Genomic DNA, 20,549 nt, shown 5'->3' with positions numbered 1-20,549 from the left:
GAGCCATTCACATTGCTGTGGGTCTGGAGTCACTTGTAGCCCAGACCAGGTAAGGATGACAGTTTCCTTCCCTAAAGGGTCGTTAGTGAACCAGATGGGCTTTTCCCAACAATGGATTCATGCTTGTCATTAGACTTTTAACTTCAAGATATTTTTTATTGAATTCAAGTTCCATCTGCTGTAGCAGGATTCGAACCTGGGTCCCCAGAATATTATCTGGGTCTCTGCATTAACAGTCCAGTGATAATAATACTACCAGGCCACCTCCTTCCCCCTAAGCATAAGCAGTAATGTAGGGATATTAATAAAAGGATTTATATTTACCAGACACCAGGAACAACTCCCTGCATACTGTTCTATAAATGGTGTAGTGGTGTCTTTTATATCCATCTGACAGAACAGGAGAGAGCTTGCTTTAAAGTTTCATTTGAATAACTGCATCTTCTTTGGAGTAGTTCCCAGGTATTGGAATTAAGGGCGGAATTCTGTGAAGAGGACTTGGATGAATGACTGCTGATTTAATTGTCTTTCCATGTATAGAAAATGGAGTAGGATGTACAGAAAGATGTGTAAATTGTTTATAATGTTCTTTAGAGCATTGAAGATCAATTAAAATTTACACAAAATTGTTCAAGAATGTTTGCATTTCTGCTTCTACTTTACACAATTGTAAATCTATATCTGGAATAAAACTAATGCAATTATACATTATGTTGGACAAATTCAATATTGATCATTACTTCAAACATTAAATTATTGATTAGATTCCCTTCCTTAATGCCCCAAATAAAAATCTAAAAATGGCTTCAGTAATGTGTTAGTATTTAAATTTGATAGTAATGATATAATTTTTAATCTTGCCCCAATTAATAGTGATAACTCTGATTACTGCAAGGGACCTTCTTTCAAGAATGAGTTATGTTATCTTCAACCCACTTCCTCAACAACATTTAAAATCATAAAGGTGGTGAGCAGTATATAAATATTGCATGCCAAAGTTGTTCTGAAATTGTTACAAAGGTACATTATTGGAACAATATAAAGAGCTGTACACTACATCAGACCCTAAATGCCTAACCAAAACTGTAGTTGTTGGGAAAAGCTCAACAGATCTGGCAGCATCTGTGTCAAGAAATCAAAGTTAAAGTTTTGGGTCCAGTGACCCTTCCTCATAACTCCTAAAATGCCTAAAGCTGACATAGTACTAAGCATTAAAAAGGGGCAAAATGTTTAATGATCTAGCATTGTCTTTTTTTTCTGTAAATTATCCCATACCCAGAATCTGATCTTTCAGAGTAAATTTGGAGTTGTGCATCAATTCAAAGTTAAAGGTAAATTTACCCAACACCAGAATTCATCCTGTAAATAATTGGCAATGTGCAGATTTTTCATACTTTACTATTTTGAAATCAATATGTTCAGATGTTTGTAGCAGTCCACAGAAAGTTGTTTGGTATTCTCAGAGAAAAATATTCTTCAGACCTCACTTTATCCCAAAACTCCTCCAAATAGTAAGTCTGCATTTTTAAATTATGGAAGGTACTTTTCCAAGGAAGGGTAGGCTGTGGTCCTTCATTAGCTAAATGCTTAGGCAGAACCAACTGTGCAGAGACAGTTGCTTGGTGGTAATGTTCTCAGGATTATTATTCTACTGACCAGGCAATGCTTTAGAGACCTTAAAATCTTACCTTGGCAGCTGGTAGAATTTGAAGTCAGTTATAGAGTCATAGAGATGTACAGCACGGAAACAGACCCTTCGGTCCAACCCGTCCACGCCGACCAGATATCCCAACACAATCTAGTCCCACCTGCCAGCACCCGGCCTGTATGCCTCCAAACCCTTTCTATTCATATACCCATCCAAGTGCCTTTTAAATGTTGCAATTGTACCAGCCTCCACCACATCCTCTGGAAGTTCTTTCCATACACGTACCACCCTCTGCATGAAAAGGTTGCCCCTTAGGTCACTTTTATCTTTCCCCTCTCACCCTAAACCTATGCCCTCTAGTTCTGGACTCCCCCACCCCTGGGTAAAGACCTTGTCTTTTAATCCTATCCATGCCCCTCATGATTTTATAAACCTCTATAAGATCACCCCCTAGCCTCCAACACTCCAGCCCTAGCCTATTCAACCTCTCCCTATAGCTCAAATCTTCCAATCCTGACAACATCCTTGTAAATATTTACTGAATCCTTTCAAGTTTCACAACATCTTTCCGATAGGAAGACCAGAATTGCATGCAATATTTCAACAGTGTCTAACCAGTGTCCTATACAGCTGCAATATGATCTTCCAACTCCTGTACTCAGTACTCTGACCAATAAAGGAAAGCATACCAAACGCCTTCTTCACTATCCTTTCTACCTGTGACTCCATGTTTAAGGAGCTATGAACCTGTACTCCAAAGTCTCTTTGTTCAGCAACACTCCCTAGGACCTAACCATTAAATGTATAAGTCCTGCTAAGATTTGCTTTCCCAAAATGCAGCACCTCACATTTATCTAAATTAAACTTTATCTGCCACTTCAGTCCATTGGCCCATCTGATCAAGGTCCCGTTGTAATCTGAGGTAACCTTCTTCGCTGTTCACTACACCTCCAACTTTGGTGTCATCTGCAAACTTACTAACTATACCTCTTATGTTCACATCCAAATTATTTAAATAAAAGACAAAAAGTAGAGGGCCCAGCACCGATCCTTGTGGCACTTCACTGGTCACAGGTTTCAGTCTGAAAAACAACCCTCCACCACCACCCTCTGTCTTCTACGTTTGAGACAGTTCTGTATCCAAATGGCTAGTTCTCCCTGTATTCCATGAGATCTAACCTTGCTAACCAGTCTCCCATGGGGAACCTTGTCGAATGCCTTACTGAAGTCCAAATAGATCACATCTACCACTTTGCCCTCATTAATCCTCTTTGTTACTTCTTCAAAAAACTCAATCAAGTTTGTGAGACATGATTTCCCACACACAAAGCCATGTTGACTATGCCTAATCAGTCCTTGCCTTTCTGCCCCTCAGGATTCCCTCCAACAACTTGCCCACCACTGAGGTCAGACTCACCGGTCTATAGTTCCCTGGCTTGTCCTTACCACCTTTCTTAAACAGTGGCACCACATTTGCCAACCTCCAGTCCTCCGGCACCTCACTTGTGACTATCGATGATACAAATTTCTCAGTAAGAGGCCCAGCAATCACTTCTCTAGCTTCCCACAGAGTTCGAGGGTACACCTGATCAGGTCCTGGGGATTTATCCACTTTTATGGATTTCAAGCCATCCAGCACTTCCTCCTCTGTGTAATGGACATTTTTCAAGATGTCACCATCTATTTCCCCACATTCAATATCTTTCATGTCCTTCTCCACAGTAAACACTGATGCAAAATACTCGTTTAGTATCTCCCCCACCTCCTGCGGCTCCACACAAAAGCTGCCTTGCTGATCTTTGAGGGGCCCTATTCTCTCCCTCATTACCCTTTTGTCCTTATTGTATTTGTAAAAACCCTTTGGATTCTTCTTAACTCTATTTGCCAAAGGTATCTCACGTCCCCTTTTTGCCCTCCTGATTTCCCTCTTAAGTATACTCCTACTGCCTTTATACTCTAAGGATTCACTTGATCTATCCTGTCTATACTTGACAGATGCTTCCTTCTTTTACTTACCAAACCCACAATTTCTCTAGTTATCTAGCATTCCCTGTACCAACCAGACTTTCCTTTCACCCTGACAGGAATATACTTTCTCTTGACTCTTGTTATCTCATTTCTGAAGGCTTCCCATTTTCCAGCCGTCCCTTTACCTGCGAACATCTGCCCCCAATCAGCTTTTCAAAGTTCTTGCCTAATACCGTCAAACTTGACCTTTCTCCAATTTAGAACTTCAACTTTTAGATCCAGTTTATCCTTTTCCATCACTATTTTAATACAAATAAAATTATGGTCGCTGGCCCCAAAGTGCTCCTCCACTGACACCCCAGTCACCTGCCCTACCTTATTTCCCAAGAGTAGGTCATGTTTTGCACCTTCTCTAGTAGGTACATCCTCATACGGAATCAGAAAACTTTCTTGTACACACTTAACAAATTTCACTCCATCTAAACCATTTACACTATGGCAGTCCCAGTCTTTGTTTGGAAAGTTAAAATCTCCTCCCATAATCACCCTATTAATCTTACAGATAGCTGAGATCTCCTTACAAAGTATTTTCTCAATTTCCTGCTGACTACTGGGGGTCTATAATACAATCCCAATAAGGTGATCATCCCTTTCTTATTTCTCAGTTCCACCGGTTAATTAAAGACAAACCTGGAATTGGAAACTAGTTTCCATAATTCTAACTAAAGCCATCATTGTTTATCATAGGAACCCACATGGTTTATTAGTGTCATTTACAGAAGGAGATCTGACACCCTTATCTGGTTTTTCCTACGTTTGACTTCACATGCAATGTGGTTGACTTATAAATGCCCACTGAAATGGTCTGACCTTATTAGTTAGTTCAAGGGCAATTAGAGATGAGTAACAAATCCTAGCCCTAGCAATGTCATAACCAAAGAACAAAGGAAAAGTTGAATCAAATAAAGTCATTTGCATTCCAGATCGGCAGCGCCTAAACACTTATTCAATAGTCATCATTACTGCAGAAAATTTGTCAGTGTTCACATGGAAATGTCATGTCTTCCTGTTACATTATAGCGTCCTATTTTGACATTATTATTACAGCTGTTGTTCTTTCCTCCTCCTCATGTCATTTCAGTGTTGAATCAAGACTGATCATGTGATCTGTTCTATCTCATCATTTAGGAGCCCCTGAACTGAAGAATCTCTTGCCTTTATCTGGTTCAATATACAACACAACAGACTTTTAAAACCCAAGTTTATCATTAACTAATCTGTGTTTAGATCATTTTTTGTAACACTGATGTTTTCACGTGGGAACAGTAATAAGCTCGTTGTACTGTCATTCAGCTCGATCATGGCTTCTACCAATCATAGATCCGTCCACCTTGGTGCCCTGAACTAAAGTCTGTTAATGTTTTGAATATTTCAGTTCATTTCAGGAAGAGAATTTCAGATTTCCACTATACTCTGTGCGTAGAACTACTTCTCCTTTTCACTTCTGAAAGACAGAGCTCTAGTTTTAACAATCTAATTTTTAAAACCTTTTTCCCAATTTCTCAGTAAAACTTCCCTAGAAATCTCACCTAGTTGCTCCAATGTTGTTTCTAAATTTCAGACCTCACATCATTAGGGTGGTGTCCTAGGAATGGTTTTCCATGGCAATGCATTGAAATGCATTGAAATGCTAGAGGATGCGCTGGTTTGGATCTAATAATTAATTACCTTGTTGGGAAAGGACCTTAAGAGTTGAGTGGCCATATTGTGATAGACTTTTATGTTATTCTTGAAGGAAATGGAGTTTAAGCTGGGGCAAAGGTGTTAAATCTGAATAAAGGAAATTATGAACACGAGGCCCAAGTTGGCTGTGCCGAATTGGGAAAATACATTAAAGACTTAACTGTACATTCTTTAAAGAATGATTACATGGCTAACAATAGCTATACCTTAAAGTGCAAAAACTCAAAATAGGTTAGTCAACTGTGGCTGACAGAGGAAGTTAAGGATTGAGTAAGATTAAGAGGGAAGGTTTGTAAAATGGCCATAAATTATTGTGAATCTGAGGATTGGGAAGTTTTTAGGATACAGCAAAGAAAGACCAAGAAAATTCTAAGTAAAGAAAGAATGGAATACAAACGCAATCTCGTGAAAAGAAAAAAACGTAAAAACAGACTGTAATAGCTTCTACAGGTATATTAAAAAGAAACATTTGGTTAATACCAATTGTGTTTCCATTAAAAGCAGAGTCAGGAGAATTTATAATGGGAAATAGAGAAACGACAGAGAAACTAAATGATTATTTTATGTCTATTTTCACTGAGAAAACACAAGAAATCTCCCAGAATTAGCAATCCAAGTGACTAGGGAAAATGAAGAATTGAAGGAAATTAGCATTAGTAATAAAGTTGTGTTGGAGAAATTATTTTGGTGAAAGTTGTTAAGTCCCTGGGGACTGATAATCTGCATCCCAGGGTGTTGAATAAGGTGGCTATAGTGATAGTTGATATATTGATAATTTTCTTCAAAAATTCCATTGATTATGGAGTGACTCCTGTAGATTGGAAGCTTGCAAATGTCACCACATTATTTAAAAAGAGACCTAAGAGGAATCAAACAGGTAACTACAGCCCCTTTCAACCTTGTACCAGTAAACATGAAATCACTACAATCTATCATGGGGGATGTGATAAAAATGATTGATTCGGCATAATCAGCAGAAATTTGAGAATGACAGACCACTTTGACTCACCTGTAGAGGTTTTTGAGGATGTTACAACCTTGATAAGAGGCTTTTGATAGGGTCCTTCACAGGAGAGTGGTGAGCAAACATAAAACTTATAGGAAAGGAGGTAATGTCTTGGCAAGAATTAAGGATTAACTGAAAGACAGAAATCAAAGTGTGGTTTAAATGGATAATTCTCACATCGATAGTCTGTGACTAGTGGTATCGCAAAGTACTTGAACACTAGCTGTTCACAATACATATTAGAGAGTTGGGGACTGTGTAATATTTCTAAATTTGTAGCTGAAACAAAGCTAAATATGAATATGGTATGAGGAAGGTATGAAACATTATCAGGAAGATTTGGACAGGCTTATTGATTGGGCAAGAATATGGCAGATGGAATACAGTGAGGTAAAAGGTGAGATTATACATTTTGCCAAAAGAAACAGATGCTTTTAAAGGGTGAGAGGTTGGACAGTGTAGATGAGCCAACGGATTTGGATGTCCTTGCTAATAAGTTACTAAAGGCTAACATGCAGGTGCAGCAAGCTATTGGGAAGGTTAATGGAATATGAGCCTATATTGCAAGAGTATTTGAATACAGGAGCAGCAAAGTCTTGTTTCAATTTTAGGAGCTTGGTTAGATCACACCTGGAATACTGTGTGCAGTTTTGGTTTCCTTACCTCAGGAAAGATATTATTGTTGTAGAGAGCTCAGTGAATACTCACCAGACATTTTGTTTGGGATGTCAGAACTGTCTAATGTTGGACTTATAGTCTCTGAGGTTTTAAAGAATGAGAGGCGATCATGTCGAAACTCAAAAATACTTAAAGGAATAGACTGAGTAAATGAGAGTATGGTGTTTCCCTTGGCTGTGGAGTGTAGAACCAGAGAGTGCAATCATTAAAAAAGGGGACTGTCATTTTGCACCGAGGTGAAAAGAGATGTTTCTACTTGGAAGGTGGTGAATGTTTAGAATTCTGTACCTGAGAGGGCTGTGAAAGCTCAGTTATTGAGTATGTTTAAGGTGGAGATTGATAAATAATTTTGGTGTATCAATGGCATAAAGTGTTATAGGAATAATGTGGATAAAATGCATTGGACTGTTAGATCAACTGCGATGGTATTAAGTGTGGAGTGGGATGGATGGGCTGAATACTCCTGTTCCTGTGATTCTATCTTGAACAAACTGTATCTTCAAACTGTTCCAACATTTGAAATGGGATGGAACTGTCCCACTAAGCTGACTTTAAAAAAGTTAAGGGACTCCACGGACTGTGGCCTGAGCTGTTGGTGACTGATGGAGGTCCAGAGGAGCGAGGCGTGAGCTGGAGTCACCAGACCACTTGGACTTCCATTACATAACAGAATAGAATCCCGACAATGCACAAAAAGGCCATTCAGCCCATTGAGTCTGCACTGACCCTCCAAAAAGCATCCCACCCCTACCTCCTCAACCCACATTTCCCATGGCTAACCCACCTTAGTCGCCCATGTCCTTAGACACTACAGAAAATTTTAAGTAACCGATCCACTACAACCTGCACATCTTTGGACTGTGGGAGGAAACCCATCTAGACACAAGGAGAATGTACAAACTCCACACAGACAGTTGCCCACCGGTGGGATTGAACCCAGGTCACTGGCACAGTGAGACAGCAGTGTTAACCACTGTGCCACCATGCTGCCTGGTTTCTAGATAGTGGTGAGAATGAGAAGCTATATGTCAATGAGGTGTCATGATGATATAATGAGGATATAACTGTGTGGAAATAAAACTCTCAACATCAAAAAGCTCCTCACTGGACATCTCATGGGATTTTCTCAACTTCTCCATCATGCACACATTGTTCAGGGACTGGGAATATTCCACCTAATGTAACAATCCTGGGTGTGCTGTGCCTTCAGTTGGAATGCAAAAAAAATGAGTTCAAACGGCCATTTTACAGCCAATGATCGATCTGGGGCACCCTCACCCAACTGTTAATTTGGTGCTAATTTGTGTTTTTATTCTGAGATTTTACACAAGCAACAATCAGTACGGCTGGAATCCTGCAAAGCCCTGGAACAGATATGTTGCTGGCTTTGTCTGAATAAAAAGCTCTGCAATTTCAGGAGAATATTTGACGTCAGAAGTCAGTATGTCATGAAATGGGGGAAAGTCAATTTCCCAACACCATCATTCTTCATTTTGATGAGGATATGCAAAAGGACAGCGAGAATATTATGATATGCAAATACATTGAATTTCCAATATCCTCAGCAGTCTCAGCTGATCCATATTTCATAAGCAATTATCCTGTGGAAGCAACATCAGAGTGCATTGCAGCTAATCCAAAATGCTATCTGCAATTATTCTAGTTTTAAAACAACAGCAAATATTGTCCCATAATGCTCCATTCTTATTCAGTTCAAATTTTTTAACCTTTCATCCACTGAGCTCTGTATCTAGACTTACTTCAGTTAAGATTTCCATCAATAAAATTGCATTATGCAAAGTAAGTCAATGAAATCATGACTTATTTCGTAACATTGGCATATCATTTATGTAAAAGATAGTGTTCACCTGAATACATTGTGATGAAAAATGTCTTGTTTATAAACAGAGGATTAGATAGCTTAGACAGTGAAAGTCTTTTTCCTAGGATGATGATGCCAGCTTGTACGAGGGGGTATAACTACAAATTGAGGGGTGATAGGGGCAGCACGGTGGCACAGTGGTTAGCACTGCTGCCTCACAGCGCCAGAGACCTGGGCTCATTTCCTGCCTCAGGCAACTGACTGTGTGGAATTTGCACATTCTCCCTGAGTCTGCATGGGTTTCTAGATTAGATTAGATTACTTACAGTGTGGAAACAGGCCCTTCGGCTCAACAAGTCCACACCGCCCCGCCGAAGCGCAACCCACCCATACCCCTACATCTACCCCTTACCTAACACTACGGGCAATTTAGCATGGCCAATTCACCTGACCTGCACATCTTTGGACTGTGGGAGGAAACCGGAGCACCCGGAGGAAACCCACGCAGACACGGGGTTTGCTCTGGTTTCCTCCCACAGTCCAAAATGTGCAGGCGAGGTGAATTGGCCATGGTAAATTGCCCGTAGTGTTAGGTGAAGGGGTAAATGTAGGGGAATGGGTCTGGGTGGGTTGTGCTTCGGCGGGTTGGTGTGGACTTGTTGGGCCGAAGGGCCTGTTTCCACACTGTAAGTAATCTAATCTAATCTAAATAGATTTAAGACAGATGTCAGAGGCAGGTTCTTTACGCAGAGAGTGGTATGGGCGTGGAATGCCCTACCTGCTAATGTAGTCAACTCAGCCACATTAGGGAGATTTAAATAATCCTTAGATAATCAGATGGATGATTTTGGGAGAGTGTAGGGGGAATAGCTGAGAATAGTTCACAGGTCGGTGCAACATCGATGGCCGAAGGGCCTGTTCTGCGCTCTTTGTTCTATGTTCTATAAAATCTCAAGAATTTCTGCCTTGATGAAGGGTCCCGCCTAAAATGTCAACCCCACACTCCCCCCCCCCCCCCCCACCCCCACCCCCCCCTTCCCCACCCTGCCACTCTTCTGATGCTGCTTGACCTGCTTGAGCCTTTTTCCAGCCCCACGTTTCACCCACTCTGTTTCTGAAACTACCTACCTTTGTGTGTAGTTATGAGGGCTGTGTATGCACTACAATAACTGAACTGGTCATTTTTCTAAGCTGATGCTATCTGACTGACAGAGAGAGACACATGATAGGTTAATGTTGCCCTTATCCAACACTGGACAGTAAGGTTCAGGAATATCCTGCCTGATTACTGTCTCTGCAGCCACAGTTGCTGAAATTAACTTTTAACAGCGTTACATTTCTGAAATTGCACTGACCATAAAGACCAAGAAGATTTTTAAAAATCCTTTTATGTTAGCATTGCTGGATAGGAATTTCCCCAACTCTAATTGCCCAGAGGCCAGTTAAGCGTCAACCACATTGCTGTGGGTCTGGAGTCTCATGTAGGCCAGACCAGCTAAGGATGGCTGATTCCTTCCCTAAAGGACATTCGTGAGCCAGATGGGCATTTATGATAATCAACATGATCACCATTAGTTTAGTTCATCATGCCAGGTGAATTTTGAAGTCATATTTCAAAATTTGCCATAGTAAGATTCAGGGACTTGCACCCCCCAGAAGATTAGCCTGGCGTCCTGCATGATTAGTCCCATGACATTGCCATCATTATATTACGAGTTTGGTTAACCCAGTTTGAAATAGCATTTAGTTTAAGCAGAGATAGGTGAGGAATAATCTTCTGGTCCAGTCAGCCTGTTTGTGAAACATGCTAAAATATACAGACCCCAAACGACCTGGAAACAGATATCCTGTGAAAGACAGCAGAAGCAGATGAAATCACAGGCCAAATGGGGATTGGGGCAATGGGGAGGATTGAAATCTGAAACATTCTTCTCTAACCCTCTTATAAATTCAAAGCTGGCCCAAGACATGATAGTCTTTATTAATGTCATGCAATAGGTACCTTTTGCTCATGGTGACTTCCCAATGAAGAAGCATATCAAGATTTCACTCTGATTGAATTTTGTAAGTCAGTACTTGGTTTGTGTTGCCATGAGGCCTGTGGTTTTAGGCACACTGGCCAGATAATAAATCCTTGTCTCAACCTGGTGCTGTATGGCCTTGTAAATGTTTCCCCTTTTCGATTAGTGACTACTGTCTGACTCTAGAAATTTCTGCAAATTCTTTTATTTACATGACTGTACATAATTTTGCTCTCTGATAACAAATAATTACTTGGTAGCACAGAATGTATACTTTGCTGAAACAAAATACCAAGGTTGAAGCATTTCATCAGAATTGAATGCAAAAATCAAACAAAACAAGAGCACACCAATTTATACAGCTTGAGATGAGGATGCTGTTTGGTTGGCATGGTGATGTAACTGGACATACTAATTGGCCATGGAGACTGCCAATCCCTGCTGTATTCCCCATCGCAACATCCTGACCAATCAGTCACCCAGCTTGGTTTGAGGTTAATCAGCATGATACTGAAGTTTCCTTTCAAACTTTGGATACTTGCATTCTAACTAGGTCAAGAAAAGAAGTTTTGACTCAGTCTCCTTTTAACAATGTTTGTGTTCTGTTCTCTGTAAATGTGTCTGTCTGGTACAGATTGTTCCATCGTTTCTTCACACCATCTCATACATGACTGTTACTGTCATACCATGATATACATCACTATCTCATTATCATATCCATGCTTGTTACGCAACAGAGTTCGCTACGTGGAACCAGCTGCCTGTTCAGCAGCCCCTTAACTCTCTGGAAATTGAACCATCACTTAATCTTCAACCTAACTCTGCCTTATGTTCTTGATTTCTTTACATTTTCATCTCTCAGCTTCCAAATATAATTAGCTCAAGTGAGCTGTCAACATATGTTCCCTAAATTACACAAACCTTGAACAATTCTTCCCGAAAATGGTACCAACCCTTTCTAATAAATACTGGTTCAAATGATTCATCGTTCTATCCCTTTCTAATGACTTGCTGGTGCATCTTGCCTTGAATTCTGTGTAGAGTGATATCATTATAAACAGCTTGAGCTAATGAATCTTCCAAAGAATTTTGGCTGCAATGTATGTGCATCTGTTTATGGGCTTTTTTAAAACTTTGACATCAGCTGATGAAAGGGGCAAGTTGACAATTTTTTTCAGCATTTTTTATGATTTGAGTAATGGATTTGAAGGGTTTCTGGGAAGTTTTCTCTGAAGTCAGGATTGGAAACCAACATTTAGTTGGGCTTCCATAATGAAAATTGAAGAAAATCCCCCACATTACCTCAAAATGATTTGCTTTCAGTTCAGATCCTCACTGCAGCTGCATGTACTCTCTGGGGCTGCGTATCTGAAGAGAGGTGATGGCATCACTGGGCTACTGTTTTTGGGACATGGGTTCAAATCCCACTATGACAAATGGCGACATTTGAATTCAGTAGAAATCTGGAACAAAAGGCATGTCTAATAGTGAACATGTAGCCATTGCCAATTGTTGTAAAAATCCATCAGGTTCAGTAATGTCCTGAAGGGAAATCTGCTGTCGTTATCTGGTCTGTGTGTGATTCCAGCAATGTGGTTGACTCTTAACTGGTGGCTGAAAGAGTTACTGAGCTCAAGGGAGATTGGAGACGGGCCACAAATGCTGGCCTTATGAGCAGCTCCCACATCCCACACAAGAATAAAGGAAAAATAGCTGGTTTTAGGGGACTTCCTCATTAGCTATTGAAATAGCCTTTCTCTTATGCATTTTAAATGTTTGAGCAGCTGTCATTATGATACTCTACTGTAACCCTACAAAGATATAATTGGGAGGTATGCAGTGCAACGATGTTGACCTCTTGATTAGAAACAGCATTCTCAAGTCTCATTCGCCACTGAAATTGGCACTTGAAATCCCCTGGAAGAGAAGCTTCATCAGTCCTGAATATCTGGTGGAGTTGCAAGAGCACTACATGGTTCTTGAAGTGTTTTAAATGTGTGATCTGAGCCTCACTCAAACGTTTAATTTTAATAAAGTATTATAGCAAGCCATATTGAACTTTGGCTACTTTACAACTCTCACGAATGTCAAACAGCAAGAAAAGCAACTAGAAAGAAGCTCTGACCCATCTTTTGATCCTTTGACCCGTTGTAGATAGCCCATTTCTATCCAATGAGTCTTGGCTAACTGACCTGCTAGACCTGAGCTTAGTTTATGCTTCCAATTCATTTTCACGAGTTTGTCCAGTTGAATTTCAGTGACTTGATATTGGAAAGGACAGTTCTTGATTAGCCAGAGTGTCTGGGCTTGGACAGTGGTGTGAACTGTGCTGTATTAGACAGTCACCAGTTATGTCCAGTTTGATATTTCACTGATTGCAATGGCAACTAATTATCGGACAATTTATGATGAGCAGCTAATCTGATAGTGGCCCAGTTTTGTGTCATCATTTAAGTTGAATTTCTAGACCTTGGAGATTTTCGAAAATTTGTTGGGAGGATGGGAAAAAAATTGTGGCTGTAAGAGCTGCTCCTTTTTTGAGGTAGTTTAGGTGTTGGAGGTGATTTCCTCAAATTCCAGGAGCAGCAATTACTGTTTTACATGCTGTTGCATTGTTTTGGAACTTTGGGGAGAAAAGATCAAAACAATGGAGGAAGACAGACAAATGGCAGTGACCACAATGACAGAGAGAGAGAAACAAAACCTACACTGCCAACTGACACAGCAGTGAATCTGCACAATTACTGCCTTTGATGTTTGAGTTCATGTATCTCTGGACATCGGACTGCGTCTGGGAAAAATTAACAAACAGCAAAATTCACAGCTGACCTTGGAGGAACCTGTGTGGGAGAGCTCACAGCACAGGAACAGGTAAGTGCATAGTTTTTCAGTGTGGCCTTGCTGAAAGTCTGCAGTAATGAGCAGAGTGGGTTATTTCTTGGTTGTATGTTTTATTGAGATCTGTCTCTTGATTAATTTTTTAAAATATAAACCACAAATACTAAGTTAGCCTGGAGCACTGTTTTTTAGAGTAAAAAGAGAGTGCTATTTTCTGGTAAATTGTAAAGGAGCAAAGGTGGCCTTTAGTAGAATGATATGTTCTTCCTGCTGAATGTGGGAGTTTAGGGAGCGTTTCCATGTTATTGATGTCTGCAGGAAGTGTCTTTAGTTACAAATCCTATCATATCGCATGGATCAGTTGGAATGGTAGTTAGAGGCAATAAGAAGTTTACAAGAGCTAGGGGGTGTGATGGATGGCAGTTATCAGAAGGAAGAAAAGCCACAGATACAGTCAGGTAGGTGGGTTAACTCCAGGAAAGGTAGCAGGGATATGCAGGTAGTATAGAAGTCTTCTGTGGCTATCCTCATTTCAAACAAGTATGCTGTTTTGAAAAATGTAGATGGTGATGGACTCTCAGGGGAATGTAGCATAAACAGCCAAGATTCTGGTATCGCGACAGGCTCTAATGTAATGAGGGGTACATCGGGTTCCAAGTGATCGATTGTGATAGGGGATTCTCTAATCAGAGGCACAGACAGACGTTTCTGCAGCCAGCAGCGAAAAATCAGAATGGTATGTGCCTCCCTGGTACCAGGATCAAGGATGTCTCAGAGAGAGTGCAGAATGTTCTCGAAGGGGAGAGGGACCAGCAAGAGGTCATGTACACATTTGGAACTAATGACATAGGAAGGGAAAAGGATGAGATTCTGAAGGGAGAATATAGAAAGTTATGCAAGAATTAAAAAAGGAGGTCCTCGAGGGTAGTAATATCTGAATTACACTCAGTGCTTTGAGCTAGTGAGGGTAGGAATAGGACGATGGAGCAAATGAATGCATGGCTGAGGAGCGTGTGCTGGGGAGAAGGATTTACATTTTTGGATCATTGGAATCTCTTCTGAGGTAGAAGTGACCTGTACAAGAAGGACGGATTGCATCTGAATTAGAAGGGTTCTAATATACTGGCAGGGAGATTTGCTAGAGCTGCCTAACAGGGAGGCAGATGAACTCAGGGCATGTTAGGGACATGGGATGGGGATATCATAGCAATTACAGAGACATGGCTCAGGGATGGACAGAACTGGCAGCTTAATTTTCCAGGGTACAAATTTCTTGGGGTCTATGTTCATAGATCTTTGAAAGTTGCCTCTCAGGTGGATAGAGCTTGTAAGAAGGTCTATGGTGTATTAGCGTTCATTAGCAGAGGGATTGAATTCAAGAGTCGTGAAGTGATGTTGCAGCTGTACAGGACCTTGGTTAGGCCACATTTGGAGTACTGTGTGCAGTTCTGGTCACCTCACTTTAGGAAAGATGTGGAAGCTTTGGAGAGGGTACAGAGGAGATTTACCAGGATGTTGCCTGGAATGGAGAATAGGTCGTACGAGGATAGGTTGAGAGTGCGAGGCCTTTTCTCTTTGGAACGGCGAAGGATGAGGGGTGACTTGATAGAGGTTTATAAGATGATCAGAGGAATAGATAGAGTAGACAGTCAGAAACTTTTTCCCTGGGTACAACAGAGTGTTACAAGGGGACATAAATTTAAGGTGAAGGGTGGAAGGTATAGGGAGATGTCAGGGGTGGGTTCTTTACCCAGAGAGTGGTGGGGGCATGGAATGCGCTGCCTGTGGGAGTGGCAGAGTCAGAATCATTGGCGACCTTTAAGCGGCAATTGGATAGGTACATGGATAGGTGCTTAAGCTAGGACAAATGTTCGGCACAACATCGTGGGCCGAAGGGCCTGTTCTGTGCTGTATTGTTCTATGTTCCAAGTTCTAAATGCTACAGGAAGGATAGAAAGGAGGGGAGCCAGAGAGGAGAGGGGGTGGTGTTTTTGGTAAGGGAGAGCATTACTGCTATACTTAGGGAGGATATTCCTGGGAATACATCCAGGGAAGTCATTTGGGTGAAACTGAAAAATAAGAAAGGAATGGTCCTCGTATTGAGATTGTATTATAGCCTGCCTAATAGTCAGTGGGAAATTGAGAAACAAATTTACATTTGATTTTTTTTTGATTACATTACAATGTGGAAACAGGCCCTTCGGCCCAACAAGTCCACACCGACCCGCTGAAGCGCAACCCACCCATACCCCTACATTTGCCCCTTACCTAACACTATGGGCAATTTAGCATGGCCAATTCACCTGACCTGCACATCTTTTGGACTGTGGGAGGAAACCGGAGCACCCGGAGGAAACCCACGCAGACACGGGGAGAACATGCAAACTCCACACAGTCAGTCGCCTGAGGCGGGAATTGAACCCGGGTCTCTGGCGCTGTGAGGCAGTAGTGCTAACCACTGTGCCACCGTGCCGCCCATAATTTGTAAGGAGATCTCAGTATTCTGTGTCGAAGAGTTTGGTGGTGGAAAAGCACAGCAGGTCAGGCAGTATCTGAGGAGAAGGAGGGTCGCTGTTTCAGGCATAAACCCTTCATTAGGAATGTTCATGCCCGAAACGTCGTCTCTCCTGATCTTCGGATGCTGCCTGACCGGCTGTGCTTTTCCAGCACCACACTCTTCGTTTCTGATCTCCAACATCTGCAGTCCTTACTTTCCCCTTGGTTTCAGTTATCTGTAAGAATAAGAGGGTGGTTATGGTAGGGGATTTTAACTTTCCAAACATAGGCTGGGACTGCCATAGTGTTAATTTGCTAAGCGTGTACAAGAAAATTTTCTGATTCAGTTTGTGGATGTACCTACTAGAGAAGGTGCAAAAATTATGGCCAGTGACCATAATTCTATTAGTTTTAAAATAGTGATGGAAAAGGATCTAAAGGTTGAAGTTCTAAATTGGAGAAATGCCAATTTTGACGGTATTAGGCAAGAACTTTCAAAAGCTGATTGGGGGCAGATGTTCGCAGGTAAAGGGACGGCTGGAAAATGGGAAGCCTTTAAAAACAAGATAATGAGAATCCAGAGACAGTATATTCCTGTTAGGGTGAAAGGAAAGGCTGGTAGCTATAGGGAATGCTGGAAAACTGGAGAAATTGAGGTTTAGGTTACAAAAAAGAAGGAAGCATCTGTCAGGTATAGACAGTGGAGGTCGAGTGAATCCTTAGAAGAGTATAAAGGAAGTAGGAGTATAATAAAAGGGGATACAGGAGGGCAAAAATGGGACATGAGATAGCTTTGGCAAATAGTGTTAAGGAGAATCCAAAGGAATTCTATAAATACATTAGGGACAAAAGGATAACTAGGGATAGAAAAGGGCCCCTCAGAGATTAGCAAGGCAGCCCATGTGTGGAAGAGCATGAGATGGGGGAGCTACTAAATGAGTATTTTGTATCATTGTTTACTGTGGAGAAAGACATGAAGACATTGAATGTGGGAAATAGATGGTGACATCTTAAAAAATGTCCATATTACAGAGGAGGTGCTGGATATCTTGAAGTGCATAAAAGTAGATAAATCTCCAGGACATGACCAGGTCTACCCTAGAACTCTGTGGGAAACTAGGGAAGTGATTGCTGGGCCTCTTGCTGAGATATTTGTATCATCGATAGTCACAGGTGAGGAGCCAAAAGACTGGACGTTGTCTAACATGGTGCCACTATTTAAGAAAGGTGGTAAGGAAAAGCCAAGGAACAATAGACTGGTGAGCCTGACCTCGGCTGGGCAAATTGTTGATGGGAATCCTGATAGACAGGATTGACACATATTTGGAAAGGCAAGGACTGATTAGGGATAGTCAGCATAGCTTTGTACTTTGGAAAATGTCTCATGAATTTACTTAGTTTTTTAAATAAGTAAAAAGGAGGATCGATGAGGGCAGAGCAGTGGACATGATCTATATGGATTTCAGTATGGTGTTTGACAAGGTTCCTCATGGGAGATTTGTTAGCAAGGTTAGAGCTCATGGAAAACAGGGAGAACTTGCCATTTGGATACAAAACTGGCTCGATGTTAAAAGACAGAGGCTGATGGTGGAGGGTTGCTGTTTAGATTAGAGGGCCTGTGACCAGTGAAGTGCCACAAGGATCGGTGCTGGGTCCACTGCATTCGGTCATTTATATAAATTATTTAGATGTGAACATAGGAGGTATAGTTAGTAAGTTTGCAGATGACAGCAAAATTGGAGGTGTAGTGGACAGCGAAGAAGGTTACCTCACAGTATAACAGGATCTTGATTAGATGGGCCAATGGGTTGAGGAGCGGCAGATGGAGTTTAATTTAGATAAATGCGAGGTGCCACATTTTTGGAAACTCAAATCTTAGCAGATCTTATACACTTAATGATAAGGTCCTAGGGAGTGTTGCTAAGCAAAGAGACCTTGGAGTGCAGGTTCATAGTTCCTTGAAAGTGGAGTCTCATGTAGATAGGATAGTGAAGAAGGTGTTTGGTATGCTTTCCTTTTTTGGTCAGAGCTTTGAGTACAGGAGTTGGGAGGTCATGTTGCAGCTGTACAGGACATTGGTTATGCCACTATTGGAATATTGCGTGCAATTCTGGCCTCCTTCCTATCGGAAAGATGTTGTGAAATTTGAAAGGGTTCAGAAAAGATTTACAAGGATGTTGCCAGGGTTGGAAGATTTGAGCTATAAGGAGAGGCAGAACAGGCTGGGGCTGTTCTCCCTAGAGTGTCAGATGCTGAGGGGTGACCTTATAGAAGATTATAACATCATGAGGGGCATGGGTAGGGTAAATAGACAAAGTATTTTCCCTGGGGTGGGGGAGTCCAGGTCTTGAGGGCATAGGTTTAGGGTGAGAGGGGAAAGATATAAAAGGGACCTGAGGGGCAACTGTTTCATGCAGAGGGTGGTACATGTATGGAATGAGCTTCCAGAGGAGGTAGTGGAGGCTAGTACAATGACACATTTTAAAGGCATCTGGATGGGTATATGAATAAGAAGGGTTTAAAGGGATATGGGACAAGTGCTGGCAAATGGGACTAGATTAGGTTAGGTTATCTGGTTGGCATGGATGAGTTGGAACAAAGGGTCTGTTTCCGTGATGTACAACTGTATGACTCTGTGATCTTAAGTTTCCATAACGCCTGCAAGGATTTCAATCTGTGTAGCACAGTGCACAGGAGTATAGGCTAGCCTGGGTCCATTGTAAGTGTAATTGTCTTTCTTCCAACTCTTTGGGTAATCCAACCTTAAGGCCTGTTAAAAGAGGTTATTGGTGTTAGCATTGGGTTAAAGAATTAGGTGAGATTCTGAACAATCTGGGGCTGGTGTAATTCAACTCCAGGAAATCTCCCCTCTCACTGAAAACCAACTTTGATATTTTCCTTTGTGCATCACAATAATTTTAACGACGTTACAGAGATGCTATTTGTAAATGTGTTAAGTTATTGCACAGAGCAAAATGTCCAGCCAAAAGCAAATAAAACTCCTCCCCTTGAAGAGGCACTCCATAAGTAACAAAACATACCCACGTCCGCTGAATGCCTACACTGGGACTTCATCTCAATTATAAAAAAACATTGCACTGCAGTAATGATTTTTTTTCATATTTTCCTGGACCAGTCATGTCCATTCTGTGACCTCTTACCACCTGTTCCTGCTTCATCCCCCTACCTTTTGGTGCTAAATGTGACTGTCAATAGAACCATTTCAGTTTTGCAGACCCCTCTGACTTTTTTAATCACTAACACTGATAACTCTTGTTTTGTTAAACTAGGGGGAGGAGTTGGATGTGGCTAATAACCATGCAACCAATGATTTGACTTCCACAGTTCAGTTAGAGAACAGTAAGTGCCCACCTTGACGTAATCTCTCACATGGGCATCAGGCTGACACTATAGATCATATGAAATCACTGGAGGTGGGAAGGGTTCTGGAACAGGCAATGGGACAGTGTGTTGTTTGTGGGGAATCAAGGGTTATGGGGAAGGGGCAAGAACATGGATGTGAGGCATCTTGGATCAGCCATGATCCTATTGGAATAGGTGGGGTAGGCTCGAGGGGCTGAATGGCCTCTTCCTGCTCCTTTTTTTTGGGTCTTACAGCTTGCAATGAAGCTCAATTCTCTCACTCAAAATAATTGGACCACTGTTCAAGGTGGAGGGGAGAAGGAGCCTGTGTGTGCCTTGATCAGCTCTTTGCAGGAACTATCTGATTAATCCCACTCATCTGCTCCTTCCTCATTGCTCTATTACGTTTCTTCCTTTTCGAGTATCTGTCTAATTTCCCTTTATGAGCATCCTTTCAGGCAGTGTGTTCCAGACCATCAATATGTAAGGAAAAAATTTGATGGGAAAATGAGTAAAAAGATGTGTAAAATATTAGATTAATCAATAAAACCATTGCTTGTGAAAAGGGGCCATGCCAAAAAATTATCATTATTTTAATTAACTTTACGTTTCAGGAGAATTGTAGAGTTGACACTATGTATATAATTTACTTGATATAGTCAAACTAAAAGTATGAATGCCATTCCCACTTGTCTCCAGTACAGCAGATTACTGCAGTACAGGCCCTGTATGTGTGGTGCAGTTTAGCATGTAACATTAATCATCCTTTTACAGATCACTAGGGATCTTGCTTTCCAATACAAATTATGCATAAATAAATAAATGATAATGGCGTTGTCAAAGCGGAGAAGGAAGTGTTTGTAGCCCTGTCAATGGGTTGAACTCAATTATATATTGTACCTGTTGTTTTCACTGCTCATTTCAAAAGAAAATATGGAATTATCTTCAAAAATTGACATTGTAGAT

The sequence above is a fragment of the Chiloscyllium punctatum genome, chromosome 23, assembly GCF_047496795.1.
Source record: "Chiloscyllium punctatum isolate Juve2018m chromosome 23, sChiPun1.3, whole genome shotgun sequence".
Lineage (NCBI taxonomy): Eukaryota > Metazoa > Chordata > Chondrichthyes > Orectolobiformes > Hemiscylliidae > Chiloscyllium > Chiloscyllium punctatum.
Note: the sequence above shows the minus strand (reverse complement) of the source record.